Consider the following 22629-nt stretch of genomic DNA (forward strand, 5'->3'; position numbering starts at 1 on the left):
AGATGGAGTCAGCTAAAGATTGAAGGAAGAAAGTAATGAGCAGATCTTTTAATTTGAAGATAAGAATTTTTCTTTTAATATTTTTAGTTTTCCCAATTATATGTAAAATTTTTCCCAATATTAGCTTTCTAAATATTTGATTTATAAATAGTCTTCCATTTTCTTTTTCCTTTCTCCTCTCCCTTCATGAGATGGTAAACAATTTGATATAGATTATACATGTTCAGTCATGCAAAAATATTTTCATATTAGTCATGTTGTGGAAGAAGACACATATAAAAACCCAGTGAGAAAATACAGTGAGAAATACTATGCATCAAGATGTATTAAAGCTCCATAAGTTCTTTCTCTCTAGATGCATAGCATTTTTCATCATAAGTCCTTCAGCATTGACCTGGATCATTGGATTCCTGAGAATAGCTAAAGCATTTGCAGCCAATCATTGTACAATAGTGCTGTTATTGTGTACAATGTTCTTGTTCTGCTCACTTTACTCTTCAACAATCAGTTCATGTAAATTTTTTCCAAGTTTTTCTGCAATTATCCTGCTTATCACTTCTTATAGCTTAATAGTATTCCATTACAATTCCATTCAACAACTTATTCATCCATTTCACAGCTGATGGACATACTCTAACTTTACCATCATACAAAAGAATTCCTATAAATATTTTTATATAAAGAGCCCTTTTCATTTGTAGAAAATATCTCTGGGATACAGACCTAGTACTGATATTGCTGGATCAAAGGGTGTACACAGGTTGATAGCCCTTCAGCCATGATTCTAAATTGCTCTTCAGAATGGTAGGATCAGTGAAGGAAGATTTTTTTTTTAAATAAAGGTATCAATTTGCAGAGGGCAAATATTGGAGTCCTAAGTCACAAACCCCATTCTTCCTAATTCTATAATCCTGGGCACTTAGTCACATCCATTTTTAGGTCATCAGAATATCTTTAGATACCTTTCAAATGTGCTTATTATTGCAGTTGGTTCTTTCACACCTTGGTGCTTTGAGGATTCCATGTTCCCAGTGTAATCACCTTCTCTCTCAATGCTTTCTCAGTATCTCAGCTTACTGTATGATTTCTATTCATGTCCAGCACTGTAGAGTAAAAAGGACACTAAATCTGGAGGATCTTAGATCCCTTCTAGAGTCTGCTACTACTACAAGAAGTCATTTCATTTTGGGAAGCTTTATTTTCTTCATCTAAATTCAGAGGTTAGACTAGATGATCTAGATGATTTCTAAAGTTTCTTCCAGCTTCATATCCTATGTAAAGAGTCCACCTGATATAAGCCTTCCTCTGGTTTTCTTTATATAGTGCTTGGGCTGTCTATCTGCTAACCATCTTTTGCCCACTAAGGCATAAAAAGGTTGTGATCTCTGTACCTAGGATGGTGGAAACATGTATCTTTTTAAATAAATGCTATCCACATTAAATTTCATTTTCTCAATCTATGTATCTTTTTTAACCAGCACATTTGTGAACTACAAAACACTTAAGTGGTTCTATTTAAGTCATCTTCAACTTTTATGTTGAGTTTTTATGGCAAAATATGTGGTTTATTTTCAGATTTACAGAATCACATGTGAATGGAAACGTCTCCTCCACAGTTTCTATGTCTTCAATGAAATAGAAGTAAAGTGAATGCCAATTCAAGTACCAATATTGTGGTGAACACATTTTTATTTAGTCATACTGCATTTCTTTTAAATCCTTAGTGGTTTATAGTTAATCACATAAATGATATGGGTGTTATGGTTTTTTTTAATTAAAATATATACACAGTTGCAGTCAGTGATTGAGAAAGATTGAGAAAGAAATTATGAAATGAAATGGACTGTTCTTGTGGTATACACTTAAACAGGGCAAACAAGTTTAGCTCTCCATAAAGGAACTGCATTTATAAATTTCAGCATTAAATTCACCACTGCTTTGCTGACTAATAAAATGGAGAATGTGTGCTTTTATTGGTTTATAAAAAAGGCAAGCCATAGTTTCATGAAAAATATCTTTCACTGACTGAGTACAGGTGGCTACTTGTTTAGACTTTGAAGATGGAAAGGCTTAGTATAGATGACTGAAAAAGGTAATATGGCACAATAAAAAAATCTTCCTTTCTTTGCTCATCAATCCTTTGGGTATTCCATGTCAAATAAATGCTACAACAATTTACAGGAAAAGTACACAGTGGGAGTGCCAACATTAACACTTCTTAGGCTTGGATGCCAGCCAGATGTTTCACACCAATATTTAACGTGAACTAAAATGCCTTTTCCATTGGAAGTGTGAGCTGGAGCTCACTTTCCTATATTTGGCAACATGCTTATGTGAAGTATGAAGTCAAATGCCCATGATGCTCTCTTTATTTCAACCATGATAAATTGTGTTCATTTGTTTAAGTGCATGTGGCAGCTTTAGTGTTCCTACTATAAATTTTGGTTAACGTCTATTGACATGCTGTATTAAACTTAAGAAAAACAAATTACACTTCACCCATTTTAATTGACTAAATGTGTCAAAAACACAGTAAGTCTAACATGAAGGGTCAGAGCCTCAGACTACACTGTAATGGGTGTCATGGCAGGGATCCAGCTTCTCTTCTACATTTCATTTTTCACCAAGTTTTAGGAGAAGGCATACGTTGAACATTCACTTCCCCTTCACATTTGTACTTCAAAGTTGATTGTCTGCTAGGTTACGATTGTGTGTGAGTTTCTCCTGAGCTATTTAAAGTTTCCTTCAGATGAAGGTGGCTCTCCTGGTGAACGCTGATGGTCTTCTATAAACATGGCCTTGGAAATGGACTTTGGCATCCGGAGGAATGAATCACTGATTTATGGCGCATGCATAGATCACTGTAGTACTCCCTGGCAAAGACCAGCTTCAGAAATCTTGTCTCCACTTCTATGAATAGATGAGCTATGATGTGGTTAGGTGCCAGATTAAACTTGGCACACTCTATACCCCTGGGACTTGATTTGAACTTGCCAGTTTTAATTCATGAGCTCTAAGTTAAAGGCTTTAGATGGATTTTTTTTCTTTCTCAAAATAATGAGCTTGATTCTTGAGCATTAACTAGTGACAATCATACTGCACTATCTCTCCTCTTGCCTTCTGTAACCACCCACATTCTTCAATTACTCTATTTCAGAGTTATCTCTATTGATGCCTTTCCTCAAAATTAGTCCCATTTAGGGTTTGAGAATTGGTTTACAGTCCAAATTTATGTCTGGAAAAACTCTGAGCTCAGCAGGTGCTTGTGAAGGTTTATGTTTAGTATTGAGGGAAAGGATCCCATGAATTCTAAGCCTAAAAGTTTATTCAATTTTCATTGCTACCCTGACCAGTCATTTCTTCGGATTTAGTGTACAAATAAGAACCCAGGAGTTTTACATGGCAGTAACTTATAACTGCCAATATTTATTCCTTTTTAATGAGTGTAGATGAGTAATTGAGATTTTTTTAAAAGCATAAAGTGTATGAGATAGCTGAGGAATCCCTTGCCTGAGCCTGAGTTTTTATTCCTATTATTCTAATGTTTCAGTATAACGGTTTTCTTATTGACACAGGCACCCTCTTCTATGATGCTGATCACTGACCATCCTCTACATCTTTATGTCCATGGCATCCCATTAATCCATTCTAGGGAGTTTATTATATTAGGTTACAACTATACCTTTGCATTCTTTGGACATCATGTGGATGCGTGCAATCTGCTGGATAGCCATCTGATAGCCCTTATGCCTGTAATGCAACTAATCCCCCTTTTTCCTTTGTCATATTTTCCCAACATCTTTGATATTGGTTCTTTTGCATCATTCCTCTTTTGTAATGTTCCATAGTCTGATTACATTACACATAGCTCAACTGTTTTTTGCATGATCTTCAACTTTCATTCTTTAAAGCCCATTCAACATCATCAATCATATAACATCAATAGAAGAATATTGTTTAAAAAAGTTGAACTCTTTCAAGGAGAAGCTTAGTGTGATTAAAAAAAGTGCGGGAAACTAGGTAGCACAGTAGATAGCCCTGGAGTTGGGAGGATCTCCATTAAAATCTGGCCTCAGACACTTCCTACCTGTGTGATCCTGTACAAGTCACCTAACCCCAGTTGCCTAGATCTTATTGCTCTTCTGCCTTAGAATCAATACTTTGTATCAATTCCAGAAAAAAAAGGTAAGGTTTAAAAAAAATCAGCAATTTCTCCAAGGCCTTTTCTCATCTTTTTTTTCTCAAAAGCCTCCTTTTCTCTTCCTCTTCGATTCTGGTCTCATCTCCTTGCCAATTTGCAGTATACAGAGACATATATAAATACATAGATTCACAGGAGAGGAGGAGGAAGAAGAAGGAGAAGGAAGAGAAGAAAAAGGAGGAAGAATATCTATGTATATATGCAATGATGTGGTAAGATACCTATGTATATTTATTAGACACATGATATATAGGTATATGTGTATTTGTGTGTGTGTGTGTGTGTGTGTGTGTGTGTGTGTGTGAAAAGTGAATACTAAGTTGTTCTTTTGGTCCCCACAAAACCCTTTTTATTTGAAAACTCAAAAATTTGATTACAGAGCTGAAATTTTTCTCTTCCCCAGGCTATGTTGGATCCTTCCTTCTTTTGTCTAGATGTAAAAACTGTCAGGGTGGGTAATTGCTCCTTGTTTATCTGTAAGTAAGAACTCTCTTGGGTAATGAAGTAAGCAATCAGCTAGGTAGCTACCATGTTGGAAGCCTCATGAAGTCATGTGTTAGAGTGACTTGGAGTCCCAAAGATCCAACACTTCCTGGGAGGAAGCCTCTTATTCCTTTACTGTGTGGCTATTGTCCAATGAGAAAATTTTTAGAATGTGCCTGGAAGGGACTGGATGATGACATCATGTTAGCTTATGGGACAAGAAGTGAGGCTTTTTCCTCCTTTTTCTCCCCAAGGCTGGCAGCTCAGATGCTTGCACTTGGGTCTCTCTTGCTTAGGTTATTTTAGCATCCATTTAAACTGTGTAGGGAGTCCACTTGCTAGTTTAGAAATCTTGAGTGATCTTAATAAAATAATATTAAAAAACTAAAAATACAGCCTCCAGAAAATTTAATTGATCACATATGTGTGTAAATAATATTTGTTTTAAAAAGCACTTAATGTGTCCAACACATTATAGGTGCTATTTAAATGCTGATTTCCTTCATTTTCCCTCCCAAGAGTGTGCTTCTGGGAGAAGTCACAGAGACCTGGTAATGAATCTTATTCCATATGAATGTGATATTGATCTCTAATTAGAGAAACACAAGATGATAGTAGGTTTGGAACTAGCAAAGAGCTTACAGCCATCTAGCCTAACCTCTTCATTTTGCATATAGTACACACAAACTTTGAAGCCTCTACTTGCATTAGCAGATCAGCATGAGAGACTAGGTTGCATTTCCTCTAATTATTTTCTTCTATAATATCATTTTCCCGGTTACTATGTCTATAATATTCTTTGCTGTTTTATATCTCCCCAGTATAATTTAATCTATTGATATTGCTCCATATCAATTAGCCAATTAACATAAATTAGCTTCTTGCAAAAGGATATTTACTGAGAGAGTAGAAAAAAAATCCCAAAATACACTCTGTTCTAGTCATTCACTACACCCTTGGGAGAATGGGCTCAAACTTAAAGTGGCTCCTACAAAGCATTCCCTCTACCACTAAGTTCACTTTTAAAGTTTGGCATAATCAATAGATTGACTTTCAGGGCTTCTTGTTTTAGCTTCTATGCCAATTCCCTGCTAGATTAGGTCCAGAAGATCTCTTTTTCAGAGCTGACTCTTTGCTGGGTCCTACAGAATCTGCTCTGAGCTCTAAGAATTGCTGAATCTCTGGTGGTCCTTTGGAAGTGTACCAGGTTAGAATCCAGTTAATTTCAAAGTTGTTCCTCCAAGACCAGGAAAGAACAAGTATAACAAGGATAGAGGAAACATGACATGAAGCCCATGGGAGATAAGGTTGTCATAGCCACACTCAATGCCATCACCATAGAAGCTATTTCTCTCCCCAATTGAAACTATAATTTCTTCCTCCTCACTCAAACATCTCCAAACAGACAAGAAACCTTCTATTAGTTTAAGCTTTATGTATGCACACAGTTCCTGTGTAGTAATCAATTAGAAAGGCTTTATGGAGCTATTAAGTTGATAGGAAATAATCAGAGAACCTGTGCATGCTTTAAATCGGAAAAAGGGTCCTTGCATCTCCATCATGCATCTCTACAAAGAAGTTCAATGAGACTCCATGGGAGCAGGTACTAGAAGAATCCTACTTTGCATACTCTAGAGTCTGGGTCACATTGACCTGTCTCCTATTAGGGGCAGATGAAAAACTGAGGACTTCAAAGTTGTGATGACTTGTCCAGGTTCTCACAGGTAATGTGATTCAAGGGCAGGTCATCTCTTCTATATAGGAAATTAGAGCATACATGTTGTATAGAAAAATGAATCTCCTTCCAGGTCAGATTGTTCTACTTCTCTGTTCTACTTGATATTTCTGATTATTACACAAATACTTCATTGGCTTTTAGAAACTGGTTCTGCAGAATAGTAATGTTGTATATGCTACATGAGGAAATGCTACAAATGCTGTGGGAAACATACGTATAATGGAAGTGTTTATATATTTGTTTGCTTCTCTACTAGATTATACCTTTTCAAGGACAATCTTTTCTCTCTCTCCTTTCCTCTCTTCCTCACTGCCTCCTCCCCTGAGTTCCTTGACATTTTTAAAACAAATGTTAAATGTCTTATTCTCCCTTTGTTTCTGTATAGAGCTAGCAACTTGCTTTGTTGGAGAGAAAACAGTCTTCCACTCCTCCTCTTCCTCTTTTTTCTCCTCCTCCTTCTCTTTTCTCCCTTCCCTTTGGCTGTTGAGGAGATGCTAGACTTGCTTTCCATTCATTGATCTCTTTTGTGACTGCCAATAGAGGAACATTACAATGCTATTTTGGAAATATTGTGGTCCCTCCTGCCAGGTCATACTGGTGTTCCCTGCACTAGGATACAGTCTTGGAGCCCAAATGAAAAGAAATATTCTCTGATTTCTCTCAGTTCACTCTTCTGTAACTACCAGAAACTCTATGAGGTGTAAATTTGCAGAAGGATATCTCTTCAGTAATTCATTCTCCTCATAAGAAAGGGGACAACTGAGTAATAAAAATGACACAGCCTTCTTGAACCAGTTCCTGAGCTCATTTTCACCCTGAAGATCTGTTTTCTGGTTTCCTAGATCTTAGAGAATTGTATCATTTTGAAAACTGGATGGGGCCTTAGAAATCATCTAGTTTAATCCTTTTATTTTCCAGATGAAGAAATGGAGACCAAGACTAGCGAAGTTACTTTCTCAAGGTCAAACAATGAGAAAACAACAAATAGAATCCATGTCTCCTAATCTCAAGGTCTCCTAGAGTATAGATCTGACTGTGTTGTTCTTATTCCCTACTTGATACATTTTCAGTGGCTTTATTATCTCTAGGAGAAGTTATGAACTCTTCTGTTTGGCATTAAAAGCTTTTTATAGTTCAAATTCTTTCTGTTTTTCAAAAATAGAATACTTCTTTCCATATACTTTATGGTCTAGTTCTATTCTTCTTCTTACTCTTCCTTGTGCCTAACTCTATCGCCTATCTCCATTTCTTTGTACCAGCTATCCTCTATGTTATTCTGGCTGAAGTAGCAGTGTATTCTGGGAGAGAATTGAGAGACAGTATGTCCCAAGCAGCTTAGACCACCCCCACAACAGCGACAACCATTTTCTTTTAGATCCTGGTGGGCATAGACCAAGTCCCCTGCATCTGGGGAGCCTTGGAAATAGCAGTGCCCCTCAGGACACCCAAACTCCTTTCTGTCCAATCCTTTCAGGCACCATTGAGGGGAAAATCATTGGGGAAAGGGGTCTACTTTCCTTGTCACCATCAGCAACAATTGTTGAACAACTGCCATCAATAGTCAAACAGACACAAGTGGTGGCTCCCCCAAGACCACTGGTCCTGCTTCTAGTTCAGCTTTCATCGTAATCACCTGGGGAAGCAATTCCCTTGGAGAAATAGCTAGACCCCCTCCCCCCAACTGCCAACCAACTGCCCCTTGCAGGCAAGGTAAGTCTGTCTAGCTAAAGCAGCAAGGCACCCTCTAAGAGACATAAGGTAGCACATATTAGGAGGTGGTAGTGGATCCTCACTAAAGAATTTTTCTTTCTGGACTTTCAGTGGCTGTGGCTATAGCACCTGCAGGAGTAGTTGTCAGGCTGCATCTCCCCAGTAATTGTTTCTAAGAATAATGACTTAGGTCACTAGGCACAGTGAAGTCATTCCCAAGGTCCTTGGATTCAGGAATCTGGGCAGTCTCTATTCCAAGTCTCAGGAATAATAAAGCCTTTTCCACCTGTTCAGCTGCTTCCTGTTTGTATTCTATCTGGGTCATTAGGTTCAAATCTATATGCCTGCCTTTTCTACTTTTCCCATAAGGAAGATGGATGCAATTAAACCTTCTTAAGTTGAAGGTTTCCTTGGGAAAAGAGTACCAAGTGACTAAATGCAAAGGACAGAGACTAGGATCCTTTTTATAGTAGCAGAGAGGAAGGTCATGTAAGGACCTGAGAATGGAAGACTTAGATGATTAGAATTCTGTTTAACAAATGCCAGAGTGATCAGATGAAATGGCAAAGTCAAAGGGCTTTATCTACATGCTGTCATATGAATAACATGACTGATATTTTTTCAGTGGAATGAGATATATTTGAATGACTTTATTCAAGGCAGCCATACCCTTCACATTTACAGGTTTAAAAAAGGGGAGTGGAGAATGAAGTGGATTGAAGACTGTAAGAGGATATATTGTTTTATTGGGGGTTGGGGAATGTATGCAGTTATAGACCATTTCAACTGTACTAATTTATAGGATTATGCGATTTTTAGAGTTGGAAGGGGACTTATGAACCATCTTCTCTAATTCAGTTCAAAACAACAAGCTCATATTAAGTTCCTAAAACATGCAAAACACTGTGTAAATGTTGGTTATGAAAAGATTAAAACAATAGTCCCTACCCTCCAGAATCAACCAACATAAGTTTATTGAAGTGCGTAGTAGAGTGTCTGGCATATGGTAGGCATTTAATAAATACTTTTCCCTTACCCTTGCCTTGCCATCCCTTCCCTCAGGAAGTTTACATTCTACTGAGGAGAACAGAGGAGTATGGGGATTCATTATGTTTCACTGAGTCAGATTTAGTATCAAAATAGTATGGTTAAAAGGTCTTTTTTCCTATTTTTTAAAAAATACTTTAATGATATAACTGATAAAGCAAATAAAAAGTGATGCAATTTATCTAAATCTGTCTAGAGATAAATAATTGTCCCTAAGTATATGAATTGCCAAAAGAGGGCTAATGAAGATATAATTAAAGATATGCAAAATTAACAAATCAATAATTCCCCCCAAAAGTACAAAATAGGACAATTGAAAAATCAATAAAACAAACAAAAAAAAGCTTTAAAAAAGTACAATCTAACTGGTAAACAGTTTTAAAAGACCACCAAAGTATATTGACTATTAGATAGTTTAGAAGAGACAGTCTGAATTAATAAAACAATCTACAGAAATTAACATGTTCAACCATAAGGCATACATTTTAAATTTAACAAGACAAAAATAGAATACATTTTAATATAAGTTTAATCTTATTTTAAAAAATATTTTCCATGGTTACATTATTCCTGTTCTCTCCCTCCACTCTTCCATCCCCCTCCCAGAGCTGACAAGCAATTCCACTGGGTTATATATGTATCATTGTTCAAAACCTATTTTCCATATTATTCATTTTTTGTAATAGAGTCATCTTTTAAAACCCAAACCCCCCAATCATATACTGATGCAAACAAATGATAAATCATATGTTTTTCTTCTGCATTTCTTCTCCAAACTGTTATTTCTCTTTATGTAGAAAACATTCTTTTTCATAAGTCCCTTGGGGTTGTCCTGGATCATTTTATTACAATTAGTAGCAGAGTCTATGCCATTTGATCATCCCATAGTGTTTCAGTCACCATGTACAATGTTCTCCTGGTTCTGTTCATTTCACTCTGCATCAGTTCATGGAGGTCTTCTCAGTTCTCATAGAAATAAAATAAAAGGTCTCTTTTTGATGAATCCAATGTTTCCAGACAGAAAGGACAAAGCTGTTTTCTATGTAGATGAGTATGTACAGTAGCACATTGTGACATTGTGGTTTATTTCAATTTAACATTTTTGCCTCCCTTAGTTCCATTTTACTGATGAGGAAAATTAATATCAGAGATTTGTGACCTGCCAAGACTACTACTACTAATAAATGATCTCAATAATACTGTATAAAAATAATACTATGCTATATTACATAATAATAATAATAATAGTGCCTAGCATTAATATAGCACTTTAAAGAGTGCAAAATGCATTATCTCATTTGATGAACCTTGTGAAACAAAAGCTTAGAAAATGACTTGTACAGGGTCACTCAGTCAGTAACTCTAAAGCACACTTTTGAACCCAAGTCTTCTTAACTTCACACATAGGACTCTAGTCATATTCCATATTGCCTCTCAGTAAATCAGAGATGAGGTAGGATTTGAACTGTGATCCAGTTCAATTTTTCTGCTTTTAGATATATAACATCAAGATTTGCAAAGGAAGCAACAGAGGTATTAATAGATTTAAAGGATTCTGAATATTAGACTCTAGTGCTTCCACACTGTCCTACTCTCGTGCCTCATTGCATCAAGGACATGACCCTGGATTTCCCAAGGTTATGTCCCCTTTGTATATTCTAATATACCAGAAAGTTTCCTTAAGAACAGATTCAGCGATAAAATTATTCTTACAAATAGATTGGCAGCAACAGCCTGGCCACTTGGTGATGAATTCTTTGGCTTTGGCAACTAATGAAACATAGAAAACACCAAATGGTCCTCAGCCTAGGCTACCCCCTTTCACTAAGGCAGCTACTGTGGCAGAATAGTGGGAAGGATCAGAATGTCAATAACAGTTTTTGTCATTTAGAAGCATTAACTTGGTTGTCATTCTAAATGTGGTATCCTTGTCTAGTAATCAATGAGTGGATATGCCTCTAGAAGAAATGAATCATAACAATATTGTTGCTGTTGCTATAAAGATACCAAAAGATAGAAGGAAGATAACATTTATTGGAAAGATGTCCACTGATTCCCTTGGGAGAAGCAGATAAAGGGGCTGATTTCATCACTCGTTCTATGGCAACAAGAGCTATCATTTCTTGGAACATGGCTTTTTCATATTGCAGTGTTCCTAATAAATATTTGCCAAATAAAGAACCCATGAAGATAACTGAAACAAATTTACCACCATTTGTTATGGAGAAGGGCGAGATTTACTACAAGGGTGTGCTGGACCCAAAGCAACCAACTCTCAAGAGGTAATTGTTCAATTTTCTTTGTGAGCCTTTACTCCTCAGAAATCAGCCAATACCACACATCAGGATTAGATTTATTGTTCTGTTGATTTCTATACTTAAGAAAGTGATAGAGAAAATGTTAAAAATGCAAATTAAACTGAAAATGGTATTGTGCATGTATCATTATCATTATTATTTTTTGGAGAATTGGTTATTAAATATTTTCCAGTATACCCAAAGGGTTGAGTGGTAGTATGGAATTAAAGTTGTCAGGGATGGACAAGTCATGGAGAGGATCATGGCGGATATGTGTATCTTGCAGTGTATTACCAAGAAAGAATTTTACTGGAAAAGATGTATAAAAGATATCACCACAGAGATACAGGGCTAGAAAAAGAAGGGAATATGGTCATATTGGAAAGGCAAGGAATAATAGTGGATACTTTGCATACTCCAATATCCAGAGGTCTAGATGAGGGCTTCAGCACATTAAGTTGGACCAGCTCATGGAGAGTATGCAAGAATACATCGACAAGACTTGCTCAAGATAAGAAGGTGTTGCTTGAGTTGTTGTTGGCATGATTGGAGGGAGTACCAACCTCTACGAGTACACCAGAATATTAAAGCCTACACAGGAATACCTTTATGATGTTGAATAGGAAATTTAACATGGGGATTTAGTGAAACTGAGAAAGATATAGTCAATGAAAAAGATCATTCTAGAATCTCCTACAAAAATAACCAATAAAGCATGAAGTCTTACATTTAAATGTCTTTGTGTTTATTTTCATCTCTCATTTATTATTATCATAGACGTGAACTGAAGTAGCTTAATATCTTATTTTGGACAACTAATTGACTCAGGAGATAGAATGCTAGACCTGGAATCAGGAAGATCTGACTTCAAGTGTAGTCTCAGACTCTTGTTAGCTGTGTGATCCTGGACAAGTCACTTTACCCTGCTTGCTTCAGTTTCCTCATCTGAAAAATGAGCTAGAGAAGGAAATAGTAAACCACTCTAGTATCTTTGTCCAGAAAAGTCCAAATAGAGTCATGAAGTCAGATAAAAGTGATCAAAACAAATATCTTATTTCATGAGAAGTAAAGAATATCTAGAATGGAGAAACTCTTAAAGTGCCATGGACTCATTTATACATGAATTTGTTCTCTGTGGTGTATTGTGAGTCTCTTTCAATAAAACATGGAAAAATATGATAGTAATAGTTACTACTTATGTAATGGTTAGAAACGTGCAAAAATATATGCCTTTTAGTTTGGTCGTGTGCCCTAATTGGTGCCAGGAACTCTGAATAAAAAAAGTCTAACAAGAAATAGACATCTGCAACTATTCTGCAACTAATTAATAATTTTAGAAAATTGTCTAGGACACCAAGAAGTCAGGTGATTTCCCAGAGTCACAGAGCCAGTAATTGTCAGAAGCAAAAATTCTGGCCTTCCTAACTGACTCCTAAACTCCTAAGGCTTGTTATCCTTACCACACTGTCTCCCTTATTTTACAGACAAGGAAACTGGGTTTTAGCAAGGTTAAGTGACTTGTCCCTGGTTATACAGGGTGGTCCAAAAGTGTTAGCACAGTTTTAAACTTTAATAATTAAAGTCTTTGGAGACAATGTGTAGAGCTTGTTAATATCAGCAACAACATTTAAAGCTAGACATTTTCAGCTCCAAATTCAGGACTCTGTCTACACCACCCCACTGCCTCTCTTACACTAAAGGTATGATTTCTATGTTAAAATTTGGATCTATTTTATTCATTTCAAATCAATCCACCTTGTTGGAAAATTGACAAATTGGCCAAATGGGCAGCCCTTGTAGAATTAACTTCAGTACTGGATAGTGCTACTGTTAATATCTTAACACAGTAAAGTAGCCAAACAGGATGCCTGAGGACTCGATTCCCAAGGGCCATTTGCAATAAATACCCTGCATAATGCCTGTCTTCGTCATGCTATAAGGGAGTTTCTGTTTTCCCCATGGTTTTTTTGGATTATCCCTCACTTTATTTAAGTCTTCCAAAGGACACACTGATGTCTATCACTGTCCACTACTCCCCAGTGTTCTTACAAGAACAACAATAATAATAGTTAGCATTAACATAGCACTTTAAGGTTTGCACAGTGTGCGTCCATTTATGAGTGTTATCTCATTTGATCCTGTTATCCATCACTGCCCATCACACTTCATCATTCCTTGGGATTCTCAACTGCACTTCATCATATATCATCACTTTTTAGCCTGCTCTGGTCACTCCATCTCACACTTCATCACTCCTTGCATTCTTTGGGGGCTTTCAACTCTGCTACAGAATTCTCCTGTCCACTACTCTATCATTCCCAAATGCAAATGTACACATATCGAACTCTGTTACATTCCTCATTCTCCATATTTCTTGTTCCCAAGCAATTTCTATGTCTAGTGAGTCTGGAGCCACATCTATTTAATTGCTCAGTACCAAAAATACATGTTTTTAGAGTGCATAAACCTTCGTTGAAGAAACACAAGATTGTATTTCTATTTCATGCCTTGACTTACTAGTACTGAGAATGTGGCTATATCTCTGAAATGTTAAGAAGGCTCATATTTGATCATTTAAAAGAAAGTAACAAAAGTTGCCACATGTTCTGCCCACATAATAGATTCTTTTTGGGAAAAATCCATTTTTTCTTTAAAACCCTTTCCCTTCTGTCTTAGAAATGATACTAAGTATTAATTCCAAAGCAGAAGAATGGTGATAAGGACTAGACAATTGGATTGAAGTGACTTACCCAGGATCAGCTAGCTAGGAAGGGTCTGAATCCAGATTTGAACTCAGATACTTCCAATTCTGGACCTGGTACTCTCTCCATTGTGCTGCCCAGCTATCCTTCCATTTGGTAGATTCTAAGCCGATAGTGTAAGATTTAAATTAATGTGCAATACTTCAAGTATTTTCTATAAAGTTTATTATCTGACAAAATAGAACCATGTGACTAAGTTTTTCTGCCTGCTCAAAAATCCCTGCTCCACCAAAGCTGGGACAGGAAGGAAAAAGCTCGAGAGATGGAACTATACCCAATTTATATCCTGTCTTCATCAGCACGTAATGACAGAAAGTGAGTAGGGTGCTGGGAATCATAGTTTTGCTGGGGATTGTAGTTTTTAGGGTAACAGATTCTAGTTACACAATAATGAATACTACTCTTACATCATTGATGAATGGATTGCTTCCATTTGAATTTGGAGGTAGGAACTACCAGAGTGGGAGATAAAAACTGGATTTTAGTTCCAGCCTCTAAGCAAAGTCTCTCCAGGTCTTAGTTTTCACTTCTGTTTAATGAGAATATTAGTAGATGGTACTCTTTTAAAAGGAGTACCGTTTTTGAGTTTGTTAAAATGTAACATCATATTTCAGATATAGTTAAAATGCCAGAAATCATATACAAATCATCTGAGCTGGTTTTTGTTATTTAATGCACACAATTTAACATACTTGAATAGAAGAACCATCTAATAACTATCCATTTTCTCCAGAATGCCTTTTTGTAATGCTCATGTGACTTAGGAACTGAAAGGAGATCTCTGGGCCATTCCTATAACTTTCTCATTAGTTTAAATCAGATTAGTGACTTGCCACTTTGGAATAAAGAGACTATCTTCCAAGTAAGAAATATGGAACAAGAGAAATCAGAGGCTGAAGAGGAGGAAAATATTATGGTAGGCAGCCTTAAGGGATCAGTGATCTAAGTGGGACATCCCAGAGAGAGTTTTCTGCTTTGCACATTGCAAGGGTCAGGGGCTGGGTAAGGAGTCAGGGGCATAGAAGCATTCTGGCCATCGATTTGGTCTTATATTAAAAGGAAGAGGGACTAGATGGTGTCTGAGGACTCTTCAAATTTTAAGTCTATGATCTGCCAGAGTGTGGACCCCTTGAGCAAATTTAGGATATCTTTAATGACTCACAGTGGGGCACTAAAGCAGGACTTCAGCAGAAGATTATTGGAATGCAAAATGATAACTCTAAACTTTCTAAATATTGCATGTATCCCAGTAGTGCTATATACATACCAGGAACTTAATAATGAGCTCACATTTATGTTGTGTTTTACAATTTTAAAGTTCTTCCACAAATAAACTAATTTGTCCCTCATAGCAAGCTTATGAGATGGATAGGATTTAAGTATCATGATGTCCCTTTTACAGATGAGGAAACCGAGTTACAGAGAGCTGTGGTGATTTTTTCTGGGGTCTCACAGCTAGCAAGTGGCAAAACTAAGACTTGATTATTAATGATTGTAAAGCACAAATATCATCTTTGTACATTTCTCCTAAACTAAAAAACAAGTTGTCACAGACTTCAAACTCTTTGCATTCACTCAAGTCTTTCGGAGTACCTTTTTCCCCCCAAAGTACTAAATCTTGCTATTAATCACATATGTTTTGGTTAAACAGGCAGGTGTGTGTGGTCAATTTTTAATTTTGTTTTTATTTTACTCTTTGGTCTGTGGAATTTAAGACTTTGTTTATTCCAAGGATGATGAGAGAGCCCTGCCTTTGGAGTACTCTATAAAAATTTACAGAGACAATGCTTTTTTCTTCAGTCAAAACAATGTATTTAATCTATTTTAATGGTAGCATAAAGCTGTAATAGGTTTGAAAGTTCAAGAACTTTGGTATTTGTTGGTAGTGGTTTCTATCTTTAGCCAGAGGCATGAGGATAAAAATACATATGGTTCACTATACCATAATCCTTGACTGGTTTGAGAAACTGAGGTCTTAAAAAGTAGGTTTCAGAGAACAAATGCTGAGGAGTAGAGAGTAAGAGCCCCAAGAGAATGTAGTCATTTGGTATCCAACCAAACCCATACATAATTCTGTTAAATAATAAGATGGCATGAACTGTCATTAAGGAAATGAAATCCAAAGAAAAATTCACCATATAGTGTCAGGATCTAAATGCTGAGAAGAGACCCCAGAGATGGTTGAGTTCATGTTCTAATTTTAAGAATGGGGAAACTGAGGCCGGGGCAGCAAAGTAAAGTGATTTGCCCAAGGTTACACAACAATGATTGAGGCTAAGATGAGGAAAATTTTTGATTTGGACCTGGAAAATATTTTTGATCTGGACCTGGGATTTCATCATTGTAGGGAACTCTTGATGTGAACACTACATTTTGCCCACCAAAGCAGAAACAGCAATTTATCAATAATTTTTCATTTTAGAGTGTTATCTATGGGCACCAAGAAGTTTAATGACTTTCCCAGAATCAGGAACTGACCTTAGGTCTTTCTTCTTTAGGAAAATATATAAAGCTCTTTTGAGATCTGAGATGTATGAAGTCATACTCATGTTCAGCTTTTCAAAAAACAAACCGCAGACCTATGATTTTCTTGTGGAGGGTGTACCAAGTGAGGAAATTCCTTATTCCAGAGTAGATCAATGACTATTCTGAAGAATATTATATAGATCAATAGCTATTCTAATAACTAAACTTAGATGTTTCCCAATTAGACTTGCTCAAATCATGAATCATATGTGTATTAGATGCCAAACTCAAATCCAGGCTGCCCTGACTCTATCCACTGAATTATGTTGCCTCTCTTCCTTTCTATTAGCAATTGATAAATTGTAAAGCTTATCAGTTCTCCAGATGATCTTATCTTACCAGAGGTCACTGGCAGATTTTCAATGTGAGAAATATAAGTTGCCCTAGATATTCATGTAGTCAACTCATGGGATGATTATAAAATATTCTGTAAGCTAGGAAGCTCTTTCCAATCCAAATAACTCATGTGATTTGGAAAACAAGACAAAAACCAATATCAAAGCTGAAGGAATTATTTGGCTTACCTTCCTTTTTTAGGAGGGCCAGGGTAGAATAGGGGAGAGTGAGCGAGCTATAATTTAACTCAGGAATTTCTGGGTTCAAATCTCAGCATGGGGAAGCTATTTGAGTCTAGAGGCAATTCTCTAAGATCATGTTATTAGGAAATTACTCTCAATTTAAAATCAATTGCAATGGTCACTTTTTAAAAAACATGTGGACTTTCAGGTAAAGATCTAGAGCAAGTCTAGGCATTTCTTTCATTTAGAATTTAGGCCATCAAATTATAGAAACATTTACCACAACTGCATGGAGTTATAGGTGGAAAGTTGTTTAAAAAGATTTCTTTCCCATTTTTAATGGGAGAAACTCTTTACCTTTCCTACTGATGTCCAAATTTGGGTTCCTTCTACTCAGTGATAATCCATATGCTAAAGCATCCACCCATATGAAGCATCTATTACCTTTGTTAACCTTTTGAAATTCTATATGACGGATGGTCTTGAATAGTAAAAATAATGCAAAAATCAATATTTGGAACGGAGTTCATGTGTGAATGAAATGAAAGATCTTTCAGCTTCAAGGTCACGCATTTCTCATTCCAGGGTCACCAATAATAAGAAATCTTAGTTAAATTCTGCCTTGGTGAGAGATCCCCAAATATTCTTGTCAAGAAAGGAGGCTACATATGTTATGATTTCACTTTACTTTCAGCCTCTCTGGCTCAGATTCAGTGATATAAAGTTGTCCTTTGTCCTAAACTTTGATAGATCTGACAGACCAAGACAAATGGTTTCCTCCAAATCTGAGTTTGAACTCTCTTGTTGACTTTGAAAATTTAATGAAATGCAATTTCATTTCAAATCACTACAAACTTATAAGCTGTTCTACATTGAAGAAATGTTCTCTTGGGGAATGAGCACAAACCTATAACACTGTCAATAACTCTTTTCGCCATTTACTTCATAATCAGGATTTACTGTTGGAGGACTTGATGATATTTTAATATAAAATTTCAGCAAAGTATTTAAAAGCACTATGTAATTTCCCAAAGGCAATCTATTCTGCCTTCCCCCCTTCTTAACCTTCAGTATTCACTCTGGATTTAGTTCTTCATCTTCTGTGTCTGGCTGGATTGAAGAACCAACTTTATGGGGTATTCATACAACTATATATGACAGTAATAAGCATTCTTCCTCTGATTGAGTTTTCCTGTGTGAAGAGTTAAGCCAAATACTTTGAAGTGATTATGGGTCATGTTCAGAGACTACAGCGTTCTGGGATTTTATGCACGCATCCCCTTAAACAAGGGTACCCTAGGTTTCTGCTAAAAGAAATCTCACTTGATCCTTCCATCCCACCCCATTTTAGGATGAGTTGTCCTTCTAGCCTAACCTTACCCCTGCTAATTTAAAGCATCCTGCTGCTTACCATTTAATGCACTTTTGTAATGTACTAGAGAGAAAATAGGGCTATAAGCTAGTAGGTCAATTGCTTAGAACATGTCGCTAATGAAGTTAGGGTCATAGTTTGATTCCCCAAATAGATCAGTTTAACAGAGAAAATTCTCTGCTTCATGACTAGAGACTTGCCAATGACTATGCCTTGCCAATATTAAAAAATGTTGGCCAAGATTCACTAGGGATAATGGTAGCTGGATATAGATGGACCAATTCGACTTAGTAGATACTGATGCTTTGTCAGAAGCACAGGGTCATTTTCTTATGTAAAAGCTGGCACATCATGGAATTTAAATTGCCTTTGAAATCTTCTATTTGAAATAAAAGAAAATTTCTTCTAATGCTACTGCTTCTCCCTTTTCCTTTAACCTATAATCGTGAATTAGTTTAGATGCTAGAGAGACTATAACTATTTCAAAAGTTAAGTAAAAAAAGATGGCATTTATTGATGGCATAGAATTGTAAGTGCTATTCATGAGATATGGGGTGATAGAAATCTCCCTTCTTCTGACTTTTAAACATAAATAACCCTGAGAATTCATTTGACCCTTTTGGTTATCAAATTTGGAGGAGTTATATGATATAATTATATCCAGAAAAAAATGTCAGAGTATTTTTCTGCCCTCCTTCCTGGATATCTATCTCTTCCTTGCCTCCTATGTTAGGGTTACTCCTGGGACGTGGAAAGGAGAGGAGTAAGTCAGAGCTGGAGGTCATTGCTACCTTTTCCTATTCTGGGAAAACTGCTTAGAACTGTGGGATTGGGAGTGAATGAGTCAGCCCAAAGGAGAAGAATGGAAACAGGATGCCATGTTGGGCATAGACATAGATTATATTGTCCATGCGAATGGTCTGGTGAAATGCCCAGGCTACAACAGTAACAGATTATATTTATTTTTCATTTTAGCTTTTTTCCAATACTTTCCTCCAAACACCTCATATGAGCCAGAATGCAAGTAATTTTAGCTTTATTTAACAAATGTGAAAATAAAGAGGTCAAGTGGGTATTCCATAGCCCAGTTGCTATTAAGTTTCAGTCCTGAGGTTTAAACTTGGGTCTTCTGAGTTCAAATGCAGCACTCTCAATATCATTCCACTTTTCTTTTGACAAAATCCTTCCTTTCTGTCCTAGTAACAATTCTAAGACAGAAGGGCAAGGATTAAGAGTTAAGTGTCTTGCTTGGGATCATATATCTAGGAAGCATCTGAAGTAAAATTTGAACCCAGGTCCTCCAAACTCTAGATCTGGTGCTCACTGAGCTGCCTAGCTGCCCCATCATGCCCCATTTCTGCTCTGCATGCCTTAGAATGAGGGAAATGGGGGGCAGCTGGGTAGCTCAGTGGATTGAGAGCCAGTCCTAGAGACGGGAGGTCCTAGGTTCAAATCTGGCCTCAGCCACTTTCCAGCTGTGTGACCCTGGGCAAGTCACTTGACCCCCATTGCCTAGCCGTTACCACTCTTCTGCCTTGGAGCCAATACACAGTATTGACTCCAAGACGGAAGGTAAGGGTTTAAAAAAAAGAAAAAAAGAATGAGGGAAATGGACAAATATATGGAATATACTGTATATGCAACTTCAACCAAAAAAAAATTACCCCAAGTAGTATGAAAGGAAAAGACCTCTGTGGCTTTTTGACATACTTTAACCTTCTTTTAGTATGTGAATTGCTCTAGAAATTCCAAAGTAATGAGGAAAGCCACGAATATTCACTCAAAACTCTCATCCGCATGCCATGGCTATGGCATTCCAAACAGCATGTACTTTTTCAATTTATAGAAACTCTTTACTTTCTGTTGGACCCTGCAAGATCATTTCATAGAATGTAAACTCCTTGAGTTCAGGTACTGTTTTCCTCTTGTCTTTCTCAGAGTTTGACACAGGTCCTGGTATATAATAAGTGCTTAATAAATGCTTGTGGGGTTGGGCAGTTAAATGGCTCAGTGGATTGAGAGCCAGGCTTGGAGATGGGAGGTCCTGGGTCCAAATCTAGCCTCAGACACTTCCCAACTATGTGACCTTGGGCAAGTCACTTAACCCTAATTGCGTACCCCTTACCATTCTTCTGCTTTGGAATCCATATTCAATATAAATTCTCAGACAGAAGGTAAGAGTCTTTAAAAATACTGGTGGATTAATTAGTTGAATTTTTGCACCAAAAAATGATAAAAGTAGAGAAACCTTCAGTTGAATTTCTTTTTCCTCCTCTCTCCCCCCATGTTACAAAGTGAAAAGTGGGTCTAAGACAGTAGATTCTAACAAGTTCCAGGATAAAAAGCTTGTGTTCACTGGGCAACAAGTACTGAAATTACACCTATTTGTGTCTGTTGCCTGTAGGCGTGGGGGGCTTACAGAGTAACATTTGAGACCTAATTTGCTATAGACCTACATATAGACCTATAGGCTGTAGAAAGGGAAATATCTTCACATTAAAATACATGTATTTATGAGAAACTGAAGAACTACTCTGTTCTAGCTTGAAATCAGTGATGCTGTTATGATCCAAGACTTCACTCTATGTCATACCAGGTCAGTCATCTTTCCCCATCTTGCCTCATCCATCCAACTTATCTTTGCTCACTAACAGCCAAGGAGGGAAGAGAGCGGACACCATCTTTAAGCACACATGACACGAGCAGCTTTGGAGACGTTGGCTTTGACCTGTCTGAAAAGGGAATGGATCATCGTCAGTGTTGCTTAGATATTTAGTTGCCCCACAAAGGAAGAACACCAAGGTTTCCCAAGACCCCCATTGCCATTCAAAGGTACTTTGTATCTTTAGCATGAAAAAGACTGAAAAGTGCTGTAGAGATAGAAAACCTAGGGGGAAAAAGCTTTCCTCCAGCGGGAGTTACTCCAGTGTTACTAGTCATCATTTACCTTTAATCTTTTTGATAATGACCTTGTGTGTAACAGCCAGGGAACAAAAGGGGGATAAAGGTCTTAGGAGTTATATTGATAAACTATGTGTGGTTCTCAGGACTGGCACAGGATATCTTGTTTAAGCTGTAAAAATATATTAGCATGTCATGTTATCATCATAAATTGTTCTCACACGTAAGGCGGGCCGGGTTCCCGAATCCCAGGGCACATTAGCATTTCTGTTGGCTCTCGCCATCCATCACTGGCTTTGTCACGAAATGCAGGCACACAGTCGGGGCTGCTGAGGTATTATGATTCTGGAGGTTTTGATACCTGGTGAGTTATTAGCTGTGGGAGACGGACTCGTTGCCAGGCTCTCCTGCGGAGGTCTTTGACAAAGGAAAGCCGTGATTTGGATGGCTTTTGCTACCTCAGGCTCGACTAACAGAGATTCAGAATGCAGCTTGTGCTTTCAACCCTCCAAACTTTCAGTTCAGGATTGAGAGGACTGGTTGAGACTTTTTGAAGTTGACCACAAAGTCCAGACTCTGGACATTTTGTCCTGATGGAGCAGCCCTCTAAATTCTTGGGCAGGTGTGCTGACATTTAGGTATGATTAGACACTGGGCTAATGGGAGGGAACTTAGAAGGCATGTAGCCCAACTCCCTGATTTTACAGAGGAAGAAAACGAAACCCAGAGATGTATAATGATTTATTTAAGGCTACTTAGGCGGCAAGTGGCAAAGCCAGTTTTGAATGCAGCATATCACATCATATTTCATCCTGTCATATCTTATCTCATATCAAATTATACTTTACCATATCATATCATATCATATCATATCATATCATATCATATCATATCATATCATATCATATCATATCATATCATGTCATTGTATCATCTTTATCTAAAGTCTTAGTGCAATTTTAAGCGATTAATAACTTAAAATTGCACCAAGACTTTTCGATCCATCTTGCATTTAGAGCTAGAAGGGTCCCTTCATGTTATCAAATTGACCGCCCTCATTCTCATTTTACAGAT

At 37.1% G+C, this 22629-nt stretch overlaps 1 long non-coding RNA gene across 2 annotated transcripts in view; it reads left to right on the forward strand.

Annotated features, from left to right (window-relative positions):
- Window positions 1–22629, forward strand: part of LOC107649309 (uncharacterized) — a 63273-nt gene that overhangs the window by 21659 nt on the left and 18985 nt on the right. The window contains exon 3 of one of the 2 annotated variants that reach the window (XR_001622869.2): window positions 1576–2372. The exons of the other annotated variant lie outside the window; for it this stretch is intronic. This is a non-coding gene — a long non-coding RNA (uncharacterized LOC107649309). Of the gene's footprint in view, window positions 1–1575; window positions 2373–22629 lie in introns of those variants that run through there. 2 annotated transcript variants of the gene reach the window in all.

The sequence above is a fragment of the Monodelphis domestica genome, chromosome 6 (assembly GCF_027887165.1).
Source record: "Monodelphis domestica isolate mMonDom1 chromosome 6, mMonDom1.pri, whole genome shotgun sequence".
Classification (NCBI taxonomy): Eukaryota; Metazoa; Chordata; class Mammalia; order Didelphimorphia; family Didelphidae; genus Monodelphis; species Monodelphis domestica.